General features: G+C 39.0%; 1 protein-coding gene across 4 annotated transcripts in view; it reads left to right on the forward strand.

Moving 5' to 3' along the window:
• Positions 1-13724, forward strand: part of rpap2 (RNA polymerase II associated protein 2) — a 114615-nt gene that overhangs the window by 70852 nt on the left and 30039 nt on the right. The gene's annotated exons all lie outside the window — the stretch shown is intronic.

Genomic DNA, 13724 nt, shown 5'->3' on the forward strand with positions numbered 1-13724 from the left:
GGATAGGATCATTAGGGCCCATTTCCAGCACCTTTTTGTATTTATGTCCTTGATAGCAGGTAGGCAAATACTGGTGAAGTATTGCAAATTTTGACCAGCTGTTGTAGAGCCTTCCTGTCTGCCACTGTGTAGTTTCCATACCATGCAGTGATGCAGCTTGTTAGATGCTCTCTACTGCATATTTGTAAAATGACGTGAGTATGGTGTGCATTGCTGAGCTCTCTTCAGCCTCCTCAGAAAAATAGAGGGGTTGGTGGGCTTTCCCGATGGTGTAGAATGTTTGTGATGTGGTTCCTCTGTGTTAATGAATTCTGGCCTTGCCCTCCTTTTTCCAGAATTAACTGATATATTCCTTAATCACTGCTGCCACCCATTTTTTTTTCTTCCCTATGTTTTCAAACACCTTGTTTCCAGGAATGTTAAGTATGCAATCTTAGTAAACACACACAAAGTGCTGGAGGAACTCAGCATGTCAGGCAACATCTATAGAAAGAAATAAAGAGTTTACATTTCAGGATGGGACTCGTCATCGGACTGGAAAGGGAGGGGGAAGAAGTCAGAATAAGGCGGGAGGTGGAGGAGTACAGGTTGGAAGGTGATAGGTGAAGCCAGGTGAGGGGAAAGATATGTGATTGGGGAAGGGGGGGAGATAAAATGAGAAGCTGTGAGGCGATAGTTGGAAAAGGGCTGAAAAAGAAGGAATCTGATAGGAGAGGTGAATGGACCATGTGATTAAAGGGGAGGAGGAGGAGGGGCTGCTCCTCCAGCACTTTGTGCGTGTTTACTCTGGATTTCCAGCATCTGCAGGATCTCTTGTGTTTATGTACTCAGTCTTGGTCTTTTGGTTGAGCATTGTTTCAGTCGTAGTCACAATGTTTTCTCACATTGCTAGCTATTTGTGTTGGTGTTTCACCAACCTTATTCATTATAGTTTGTGCATTTACACAACTTTATTCATAAGCATGTTTTCATAGCTTGGCCCTTGTAAGCCTGTGGAATAATCTTGGTTTATTATTTGATTATAACCTTAACTATGCATTTCCGTTTACCTGTGGTAATTTTTACCGCTTTTTTTTAAAATCAGGTATTCATCTACTTGTGCTTTAAAACTATTCAAAGACCAGATTTCCACTTTGAGGAAGGGTTGCAAGAACTTAGCACCACTGAGGAGAAATAAAAATAATTTTGCCTCTGTTAAATGGGCAGACAGACCCTGATCTTTTAAACAGATATCCCTGCTTCTAGGTTCTCCCACATGCACCATATATTCACCCTGTCAAAACCTATCGGGGTCTTGCATGTTTCAATCAAGTACTTATTCTTTTCTAAACTCCAGCAACATTTTTCAAGATCTAATTCCAAGGTAACTGATAAGAGAAATAATTTTAACTCCCCTGACACCTCTGCAATTTGATATGTTTCTGCTGTATTCCACCCTCCAGAACTATACATTGAGTTTCCATTGACAGCTGTTTGCATGAGCCAGCATCCACATAATTCATCTGAGATACCAGGTTCAGCTTCCTCCATCTCCTGACCTTTCTGTTGCCTGCAGAGATTAACTTGCCTTGTAAAAATATATTTGAGAAATAAAAAAATACTTCTATCCCTAAAGGAACATAACTCCCAAGAGAGCAGGGATAAATGTTGTGGATTAGTAAAAGCAATGAAAGCTCCTGTTAGATGGTTGAAAGGTTAACAAATAGGATAGATCACAAAAGAAGTACAGGCAGTCCCCGGGTTACGAACGAGATCCATTCCTAAGTCTGTCTTTAATTCAAATTTGTAGGTAAGTTGGAACAGGTACATACGGTTCTTATTTAGAGTCAGTTAGTCAAATGTATAGTATATATTTTACCTTTCTATGCAGAACTTTTCTTTTTCTCATCATAAATGGCCTTGTAGCAGCTGAGGCCCTTGTTAACTGTATGGTAAACATTGGTGAACCTCTCTGCATTAGGATCTTGCTCCTCTAACTTTGCCATCCCTGCTTCAATGAGACAAAAGGCTTCAGTTAACTCTTTTGTCAAAAACTTTTTTGGTTCTGGAGTTTTTGGGTCCCAGTCTTCTTCCTCAAATGCTATCATCACTTTATCTTTTAAAATTGTTCCCATCGTTGACTGACTGTAGCCTAACGCTTTTCCAATGACCGATGGCGTTTCATCTCTTTCCGATCGCTTTATTATTTCCACTTCATTTTCAATCGTGATCGCTTTCCTTTTCTTTGATGCATCACCAGCACTTGCATTGGATTTTCGCTTTGGAGGCATGGTTACAAGGGTAAATAAGAGAAAAATTCAAGCCAAATACAAAGTTATACACTCAACACAGTGTTAATGGCAACGTGATCCGACTTAAAATGGCAGACAGCGTTCTCCTTCCTTGAGCCAATGAACCGCTGAAGCCGCGCAATGTTTTCATGACAGTCACAAAGTAGTGTGTGCGTTCGTTATTATGAACCATTGTACTTAACTCAGATTTTTAATATAATAGGCTTTATGGCAGTCCGTTCATAAGTACGAGTTGTCCGTAAGTCGGACGTTCGTCACCCGGGGACTGCCTGTAACTAATTAACTATGGTGAGCTGCGAAAGGTTGTTTTGGCCCATTGAAGGATTCAAAAGATAAATCTTGAATGAATCCTCCGGGGGGGGGGGGGGAGAAACTGAAGGGATAAATTTGTAACATTTTACAACCTATTATTAATGCTCAGCTCTGAGCAATGTGTTGCAGTTTTCATGTTGACAATGCAAAGATTAAAATGGCTAAGGATACAATTCTTGATATCAACACTCCTAAAACAGAACAATGGCTAGTCCACATAACATCCCAGCTGTTATCACCTACAGGAGGGATGCAGTTTAGGAAACCTCTTATTGGATTTAGGAATTGTTTCTATTGCTTACGTGGTTCTAAAATACAAGAGCAAAAATCCAATGCTGAGGCTTACAGGGTATTGGTCAGACTGCCCCTGGTTTAATGTAAGCAGTTTTGGGCCCCTTATCTAAGAAAGGATATACTGGCATTGGAGAAGTTCCAGAGGACCTTTACAACAATGATCCTAGTAATGGAAAGTTTAACATATGAGGAACGTTTAATGTTCTGGGCCTGTACTCACAGGAGTTTAGAAGAATGAGGGAGGATCTCATTGAAACTCTCCAAATACTGAACGGCCTAAATAGAGTAGACCTGGAAAGGATGTTTACAATTGTGGAAGAATCCCATTTAGAACAGAGATGAGGAGGAATTTATTTAGCCAAGGAGTGGTGAATTTGTGAAAGTCATTGCTACATATGGCCAATGAGCCCGAACCATTGGATATATAGAGTTTGTCAAATGTATTCAGGAGAGTTTCCTTAATAAGTGGAATTCCCAACAAGAGAGTGTACAATACTGATTTGCTATTAGGGAACGCGACAGGCAGGTGACAGAAGTTTGTGTAGGGGAATACTTTACATCTAGTGATCATATTGCCATGAGTTTCAAAGTAAATATGAGAAAAAGATAGGTCTGGTCCGGGGGTTGATGTTTTAAGTTGAAGAACAGCCAATTTTGATGGTATCAGAAAAGATCTGGTAAGTGTGAATTGGGACAGGCTATTTTCTGGCAATGGTGTAGATGGTAAGTGGGAGGTCTTGAAAAGTGAAGTCTTGCAAGGACAAAGCTTGTATATGCCTGTCCAAATAAAAGGTAAAGATAACAGATACAGGGAACTTTGGTTTTCAAGAGATATTGAGGCTCTGGTTAAGAAAATAAGGAGGTACATAGCAGGTATAGGCAGGCAGGAACAAATGAGTTGCTTATGGAGTATAAGACATGAAAGAGAACACTTAAGAAAGAAATCAGGTGAACGAAATGAAGGCATGAGGTTGCCCTAGCAGATAAGGTGAAGGAGAATCCTGAAGAATTCTACAGATATGTTAAGAGCATTGATACTCTGGAAGATCAAAATAGTAATCCATGAGTGGAGCCAAGATAGGTGGGGGAGAGCTTAAATGATTTTTTTTTGTGTAAGTATTTACTCAAGAGACAGACACAGGCTCCATAGAAGTAAAGCAAAGCAGCATCAACTTCATAGACCCTATACAGATTACAGAGGAGTAGGTGTTATCTGTCTTGAGGAAATTAGCGTGGATAGATCCTCAGGGCTTGACAAGGTGTTTCCTTGGACCCTGTGGGAGGCAAGTGCAGAAATTGCAGGGGCCCTAGCAGAGATAATTAAATCATCTTTAACAACAGATAAGGAATCAGAGGATTAGAGGATAGCTAATTTTTTTTGCTGATTAAAAAATGCTCTGAAAATGAAACAGGAAATTATAGGCTGGTGAACCTAACATCAGTTGTGGGAAAGTTATTGGAAGGTATTCTAAGGAATCTGATATGTGAGTATTTGGACAGACAGGAATGATTAGAGACAGTCAGCATGACTTTGTGCATGGTAGGTGGTGTCTAACCAAGTTTTTCAAGGAAGTTACCTGGGAAGTTGATGAAGACAAGGCAATGAATATTGTTTGCAAGGACTTTTGCAAGGCCTTTCACAAGGTCCTGCATGGGAGGTTGGTCAAGAAGGTTCAGTCACTTGGCATTCAGGATAAGGCTTTGTGGGAGAAGCCAGAGAGTGGTAGTAGATGGTTGCCTCTCTGACTGGAGGCCTGTGACTAGTGGAGCGCCAAAGGGATCGAAGCTGGGTCCATTGTTGTTTGTCATCTGTACCAGTGTTCTGGATGATAATGTGGTTAACTGGATCAGCAAATTTGCAGATGACACCAAAGTTGGGAGTGTAGTGGGCAGTGAGTAAGACTACTGAGGCTTGCAGTGGGATCTGGACCAGCTGAAAAAAATGGGCTGAAAAATGGCAGATGGCATTTAATGCAGACAACTATGAGGTGTTCCACTTCGGGAGGACAAACCAGAGTAGGACTTGCACGGTGAGTGGCAGGGTACTGAGGAGTGTAATAAAACAGGGGGATCTTGGAATACAGATCCATAATTCCTTGAAAGTGATGTCACAGGTAGATAGAGTGTAAAGAATGCTTTTGGAACATTGGTCTTCATAAATTAAAGTGCTAAGTAGAGGAGGATGAAGTTAAATAAGATGTTGGTGAGGCCTAATTTGGAGTATTGTGTGCAGTTTTGGTCACCTACCTACAGGAAAATGTCAGTAAGGTTGAAAGAGTATGGAGAAGATTTACAAGGATGTTGCTATGACTGGAGGACCTGAGTTATAAAGAAAGATTGAATAGGTTAGAACTTTATTCCTTGGAATATAGAAGATTGAGGGGAGATTTGATAGAGGTATACAAAATTCTGAGGGGTATAGACAGGGTAAATGCAAGTAGGCTTTTTCCACTGAGGTTGGGTGGCACTACAACTAGAGATCATGGGTTAAGAGGAAATGGTTTAAGGGGAACATGAGGGGAAACTTCTCCACTCAGAGGGTCATGAGAGTGTGGAACGAGCTGGCAATGCATGTCATGTCGGTGAATTTATAATCGAGCAAATAAATTACACTTAATGAGGTATTACCAGTGTTTAATGGCCCAGACTGTAGTAGGTACTTTTTACTGGGGCAGGTGTATTTGATTTAGTAAATGATATTAAATCAAAATAAAATCCAAGTCTGATGACAGGAGTTAAATGGCTGAATATTTATATGCAGGGCTGATGCACTGATTGTGACACAGACTTTATCTTGCTGCAGAATCTTTTATTGAGTTATTTACTGAAATTGTGTGAAATATAATAACGTGGCATTGCTGAAGCCCAGTGGCTACTTATTGGTGGCAAAGGAAGCAACTAAGTACTTTATTAGTAACACTTTTTGGTCAAGATAGAGCTTTGGTCCGTCCCCAAGAGTGAGGAAAACCCAAGGTTTGATCCATTCTAAGCACCAGGCCAAATCGTGGCAGTGGGGTCCAAGTCCCTGAGCATATCAAAGTGACAGGGCCTGAGTCTGAGAGCGAGGAATGACCTGATGCTTGGACGATTTAATCGCCAGGCCAGATTGAAAAGGTCATGGTGTCGGGACCGGAAGCAAAGGATGGGCCAGTTCTCCTTGTCCCGTATTTCCCCCACTAAGGTAGAGCATTCCTATGAAACCTTTCGTGCCAAAATGGCGTGAAGCGAAGAAGCAGTTAGCATTAATTTATATGGGAAAAACTTTTGAGCGTTCCCAGACCCAAAAAATAACCTACCAAATCATACCAAATAACACAAAACCAAAAATAAATAACACTAACATATAGTAAAAGCAGGAATGATATGATAAATACACAGCCTATATAAAGTAGAAATCATGTATGTACAGTATAGTCGGGAAGATGAAGGCAAAACCGATTTGTGGAGAAGAAAAAAATCAGCACATGCGCACATCACATGGGCATGTCACGCATGCGCACACAGGTGCCCGCGCAAGGCTTCATGGTCATGGTAGTCTCTCCTGGGGTAAAGTGTCCCGGGATTTAACTGGTACTTTTGTCCCTTATTTGGGAGTGAGAAAGTTGGCAACCCTAACTGTAAAAGACATGTTGAGGTGAGTTTAACACTATTTGAACACCCCCCTCCACCCCCCCCCCCCACCCCGGTCGGCCGGTCTGCAAGAATATTGTCAATATTAAACCGGTCCGCGATGCAAAAAAGGTTGGGGACCCCTGCTGTACCTGATGGTAGCAGTGAGAAAGGAGCATGGCCTGGGTGGTGAGGATCTTTGATGATGGATGCTGCTTTTCTATACAACATTTCATATAGATTTGCTCAATGGTTGGGAGGATTTTACCCATGATATACTGAGTCGAATAAACTACCTTTTGTAGGATATTCTGCTCATAGGCATTGGTGTTCCCATATCAGGCCATAATGCAGGTAAGGTGCATATTATAGAGACACTCAGATATAAGAGTAGACGGAGCATTAACTATAATTGTGACAGGTTGCAGGGCTTCCATAGACCACCCATGAAATTAAGTGACAATAAAAAGCTAAAACAGTAATAAAGTTGATCAGTTGCAGGCATATTTTCAGCAGGAAAGATGTGTCTATATTATCAAGCCACTTTTAATAACAGTCTAGTTCTGTACAGTATTTGCTAAATGTTCTAGTCAGACTTAATATCTTGTTTAGTATATAAATAAAATACTGTAGAACACTCACTTATCTACCTGTTTGATGGCTTCAGTGGCTTAACTTCATCCAGCTGATGAGAGAAACTGCACATGTTTATGTAGCTAAATATTGTTAATTTGATTATTGCTTGAGAAAGTATTACAACTATAATAAATTTTATGAATATTATCTTTGCAGTTTGTACAGGTGAGCATTTTTTCATTGCTGAATCTTGATAGAGCTATCACTTACTGCTGTAGATTCTCACCTGTCATTGTGCCGTTTTGAAAATGATTTCATATTCTGTGCTCACAAAAATGACTGACAGCTATCATTGTACAAATGAAATGAAGAGGAAGAAAATTTATAAACAAGAGAAAATCTGCTGATGCTGGAAACCTAAGTAACACACACAAAATGCTGAAGGAACTCAGCAGGCCAGGAAACATCTATGGAGAAGAGTAAACAGTCAACGTTTCATGCTGAGACCTGAGTCCTGCTAAAGGGTCTCAGCCTGAAACATCAACTGTTCACTCTTTTTCATAGATGCTGCCTGGTCTGCTGAGTTCCTCCAGCATCTTGTGTGTGTTGCTAGGAAAAAAAATTTAGTTGTTTGCTCATTTGGTGTTTCACAACCAGATACAAACATATTCTTGTTCATTCTTTTAGATTGCATGGCCTTAGATTTAAGTTATGAACTTATTTTTGAGGTCATCTTTTTAATAAAGGAACAAATGCAACCTAATTCTAAACTAATCACAAGCTCATTTCCAGGCTGTTTGACCACCATTCACAGAAGATATACTTTCACAATTGGAGGTTATGATAGACAGCTCTTATTGTAAATAAAGACCTAGGAATCTGCACAATGAAACTATCTGAGTGGAATATATCATTCTAAAATTCCAAAATATAACTGCACTGCCTGCTTCAGTTAAGTCCAAGCCTCACTATTTTGGCCTTAACTTCTTGTATGTGATGTCACTGACAAATATAAAGTATGCATTTTGATAAATTTGTTAAATATGGTTAATATATAGAAATAAAATGTGGTTATATAGCATGGAAACAGGCCACTTGTGTCCACGCCAACCAGTGTATACCCAACTGTACTAACCCATGTTCCAGTACCTAGCCCATTATCCTTCTCTACCTAGGTATTTCAAATACTTATCTAGATATTTGTTAAATTCCATCAGTGACTCTGCTTCCACTGCTCTCAGGCAGTGTATTCCACATGTTGCTCTGGGTAGAAAAAGATCCTCTTTCACGTCCCCTTTTAAATCTTTTACCTCTTACCCTTTACCCCAAATCCACATCCTTTTCTTTCATCTACCTTTGATATGGGGTTCCCTGCTGCCTTCTCTATCTTTGCCTCTCAATTTTATATACCTTAGTCATGCTCCCATTTAACGTCCTCTGTTCTAGGGAAAACAGATCTCGCTTCTACAGTGTCTCCTCATAACAGAACTGCTCCATCTCAGGCAACGTCCTTGTGCATCTCTCTTCCCTTCTCCAGCATTGTCACATCCTTCCTATAGTGTCATGACCAGAACTGCATGTTGTAAAAGCAGCTGAGGTTTGACCAAAATTGGGGCATTGTCTCCCTGCTCTTGTATTCAACTCTGCCCAACGAAGGCCAATAATCCCATATGGCTTTTTAACTGCATTACCTGCCTTTGCTGCTGGGAAATAAAATAATTTTCAAATGACATTACTCTTAACATAGTTAGACTTGAATTTGAGTAATGAACTGAACTGTGCTAGATTCAGCACACTACCTTCAGACATCCATATCCAAACTGACATGCTACATGTGCCTAGGTAGAATCCAGCTGTGTCTCAGGGTACTGGAGAGATCAAGCATGGTTTTGCGAAGGCACCAAGGGATTGAAGTGTTTTAAAATATCGTTGATGTTCAAAGATATTTAAACTATTAAAGTTGATGTAACTAATTCAAACTATCTAAACAATGAAGTTCATTAAATACACTACACCAGCTAAGATTCAAGATTGTTTAATGTCATTTCCAATACACAAGTATTAAAGAGAACAAAATAATTGTTTCTCTGGATCAGATACAGCTCAAAAATGCACTAAAATAAACAGACAATAAATATAAATACATGAAATAGCTTATATACCCAGGTTGATTGTATGTCCATAAAGTGATACTAGGCACAGGAGTGCCCGTACATAAGCTGACTGAAAGGAATAGCAATTAAAGAGCTTGAATCATGAGCATAATACCAGCAAATTCAGTGAAAGTGTAAGGACTCAGTCAGTTCATCAGCAAGTCCACAAAAATCCAGCATGAATCTTGTGTAGATGGTTAAACAGCCAGCCTACTTCTGCACAATACCTGAATCATATACACTTAGTGGCCACTGTACTAGGTACACCTGTACAACTGCTCATTAATGCAGATATCTAATCAGCCAATCATATGGCAGCAACTCAATGCATAAAAGCATGCAGACATGGTCAAGAGGTTCAGTTATTGTTCAGATCAAACACCAGAAAGGAGAAGAAATGTGATCTAAGTGGCTTTGACAATGGAATAATTATTGGTGCCAGACAGGGTGGTTTGGGTATTTCAGAAACTGCTGATCTCCTGGGATTTTCATGCACAACAGTCTCAAGAGTTTGCCCAGAATGGTTTGAAAAACAATAAACATCTAATGAGTGACAAATCTGTGGATGAAAATGCCTTGTTAATGAGAGAGGTCAGAGGAGAATGAACAGACCAGTTCAAGCTGACAGGAAGGTAACAGTAATTCAAAATAACCATGCATTGGCGCAGTAGTGTGCAGAAGAGAGCTCTGGACGCATAACATGTCAAACCTTGAGGTGGGTGGGCTACAGCAGCAGTAAGCTATGAATTTACACTCAGCGGCCACTTTATTAGGTACGGAAGGTACCTAATGAAATGACTACTGAGTGTATATGACAAACAAAAGAGGTCTGAGCACAGATCCAGGTGAAACACCACTTCCAGTCAGAATAACCCTCCTCCTCAACTTTCCTCTGTCTTCTATGACTAAGCTAATTTGTATCCATTCTACCAACCCATCATAATAGATGAACAATAAGTAATAGGTTACATTTTAAAAAGTAAACAGTAATTAAATCTTAATGTAATAGTTCTGAGTAAAATATGAAGTTTATAAATCTCTTTTAAATTTTAATTAAGATCTTGCAAGAAAGTTGGATATATACTGCACTTAATTGAAATTAAGGTATTTTCCGTTCCTAAAAGTTGCAGAGTTGGCTGTTTTTATCTGAAGACCTGACTTAATAAACTATTACAGTTTCCTGTAAATCATGCAAATAATTGTAAATTTCTACCTGTTATCACCAGGCGTGGGAAGAAGTGCAGCTTTCTTTTCCCTGTTTACATAGGAGAGGTTTGGGTCACAAGATCATTTGTGCATGTAACTGGCTTTACAAACCCTTTTACAAAACCTTACCATCTGACTTATGTTAATTACTTGTAGTTCTTTCTAGTTTTATAATATGACATTGGTATAAAGTTGAACGTGCACCTTTTTTTCTTCCCAATATTTCAGTTTCTGAAGGTGCAATCTTTTTGCAATATAACATAACCTAAAAATTTTTCTGGGAGTGGTTGTGGAATTATTTGTGGAAAGTGGAAAATGAGAAATGAAATCTATTAATATTAAAAATAATGGATTCCATTCTCCTGACTGTTATTTTTCTTATGTCCATTTTTATGTCTTTATGATCAATATATTCAATCCAATGTTGACAAATTATTTGTATTTCCTTATCTTTGGTGGTTGGCAGCTGACAATCAGATATAAAAGTTTATTCATTTGAAGTAAAGCCAGCTGCAGAGTTTCTTTGGGGCTGGATATAATCAGATTTTGTAACTTAATTTGACTATAATAAAAGTAACTTATTTGTACAATTTAAAGAGTTTACAGATGAAGCGTTTTGTTAATCAAGTTAAATTAGCAACAATTAATTTTGCCAACTTGTTTGTGGGTAAGGTGGGTAATGTGTTCCATTTGTAAGAAAACAAAGTACTGGAGGAACTTGACAGGTCAAACAGCATCTATAAGGGCAAAAGCATGGTTAATGTTTCAGGTCATGACCCTGCAATAAGAACCAAAGAACCCACTGAGTTCCTCCTGTACTGTTTTTTTTGCTAGATCCCAGCATCTGCAATCTCTCTTGCGCCTCCAGTTTCTGTAATAACTTATTTTTATGTAATTTCAACATATTAGATGTCTACGCTATTTGCATTTAAGTAAATTAAACCACAATTCTTTAAATCATTTAACTAATAGTTAAGGGCCAAGAATTTCCACTTTGAGCTCCATTGGTGATCCAGGTGCAAATAAGCTCAAAATTGGGCCAGTTTTGCAAGTAGAAATAAAGTTGCTTTAGTTTTAACTCCAAAATAGTTAATATAAAGTTAATAGAAATCTACAGCACATTACAGGCTCTTCAACAAACAATGTTGTGCTGACCATGTAACTTACTCTAGAAACTGCCTAGAATTACCCTACCACATAGCCCTCTATTTTTCTGAGCTCCACGTACCTATCTGAGAGTCTCTTAAAAGACCCTTTTGTATCCACTCCACCACCATCGCTGGCAGTGCATTCCACGCATCCACCACTCTCTGTGTGAAAAACTTGCCTCTGACATTCCCTTTGTACCTTTTCCCAATCACTTCAAAACTGTGCCCCCTTGTGTTAGCCATTTCAGCCCTGGGAAAAAGCCTCTGGCTATCGACACGATCAATGCCTCTCATCATCTTATACCCCTCTCTCAGGTCACCTCTCTAATAAAGTGACAATTGAATTCATTTACATATCTTTGAATTTTTAGAACATAATTTTTAGCAAAATCCTCATGCATTTACCAGTCATAACCTTGTGCAGCTTTATTAATATAAGGACAGTAAGATGCTATAAAATATACACTCTTAACTCATCAATCATTTGTAAGTAACAAGATTTTAAATAACTAAAAATGACTTTAAAAATCATATGTAACTATTATTTTCTATATATATTGATGGACATTTATCTGTTTTTTATTCAAATTTAAGCACATCTTATATTTATAAAAAGTTAATACTTGTGTCCTTAATTATGCAGTTCAGTTCTGGGATCCCCTTCAATAACCAACAGATGCAGTTCTTGAAACTCTGATATGATTTTGATTTGATCCAGAGATATAAGTAGTTTTACGGACACACCTAATTTAAGCTAGCAGTAAGGAACGTAAAAATATTTTGGAAGCAGTTATACATAGGTGACAGGGCCATTGACAGCATCTCACCTCTTTAACAGATATGTGTTCTCATCCCCCTTTTCTGTTGGAACAAGAATAGAGTCTCCTTGCTTGTCACGTTCCACCCACTAGCCTCCACATTTTATCGATTATCCTTCATAATTTCTGCCATCTTCTACAAGATTCTATCACCATACATATCTTCCTCTCTCTCCCTTCAGTGTTGTGAAGGGTCCATTTCCTTTGCACCTCCCTGTTCTGTTTTTCAGTCTCCATTAACCACTACCATCTAATGCAACTGCAGGAGATGAAGCACCTGTACTTTCACCTCTTCCCTTCCCTCCTTCCAGAGACCCAAGGAGTGCTTCAAAGCAGCAATCCACTTACTCTTCCATTGTACTCTAGCGCATTCACCACTCATGATCTCAATGAAGAAACCTAAAGCAGATTTGCATTTACTGTCAGTCGGTAGTGACAGCCCCGAGCTTTCACTTTAATTTTCTATCCCTCTCCCAATCTGACTTGGCCATCTCTGGTCTCCTAATGATGCCCAAGTGTAAGCTGAAGAGCAGCACATCACCGTCCATCCTTCCAGATTCAACATAGCCTTCTGCAATTTCTGTTAATTCACTTCTGCTTAAGACAGAACTACCCATTTCTGCAGTAAGGCATCCTTGCTCCATTTTTCTCTCTCCCCATGAGATCTCCTTGTCTACCGGATATGTTGTACAGCCCTGCATTTTGCAACTTTATGCTCCTTTTTGTTCTCTCTTTCTGACTATATCAGTTCACTGGTTTTACGCTCCTTTGTTCGTTCTCCCATGACTGTCTGTCTACATCTTATCCAAGGGGAAAGCCAGATCTCATTCTATTAAAGATATTCCTTCTTATGCTGTCCGTCCATCCAGCATCCTCGGTACAAATTATAAACAGCCTGTTTGCTTTCTTTTTCCAGTCCTTGTGAACAATTTTCAACTTGGTTTGCTCTCTTTTCCCAGGTCTTGTTAACAATTTTCAACCTGAAATGTTAAATCCATTTGTTTTTCCTCAAATCTGCAGTATATTTCCATCATTTTCCTCTTTTGGATAGCGTGAAGTGAAGGGGAAAATATTGTTAAATGATGTATAATGAAGACGTTCATTTTGGGGGGGAAATAAATGATGAGAAATTGAAGAATTCTGAGCTGCAAAGGAATTTCAATGTCTGAGTGAATGTTTTGCGAAAGTCTAGCATGCAACTACAGAAAGTAATTTAAAAAGCCATCATGTTATAATTTATTGCTGCAGGAACTGAATACAAGAGTAGTGGACTATACTTCATTTATATGAAGCATTCATGACACCACATGTACAGTA

The sequence above is a fragment of the Mobula birostris genome, chromosome 12, assembly GCF_030028105.1.
Source record: "Mobula birostris isolate sMobBir1 chromosome 12, sMobBir1.hap1, whole genome shotgun sequence".
Classification (NCBI taxonomy): Eukaryota; Metazoa; Chordata; class Chondrichthyes; order Myliobatiformes; family Myliobatidae; genus Mobula; species Mobula birostris.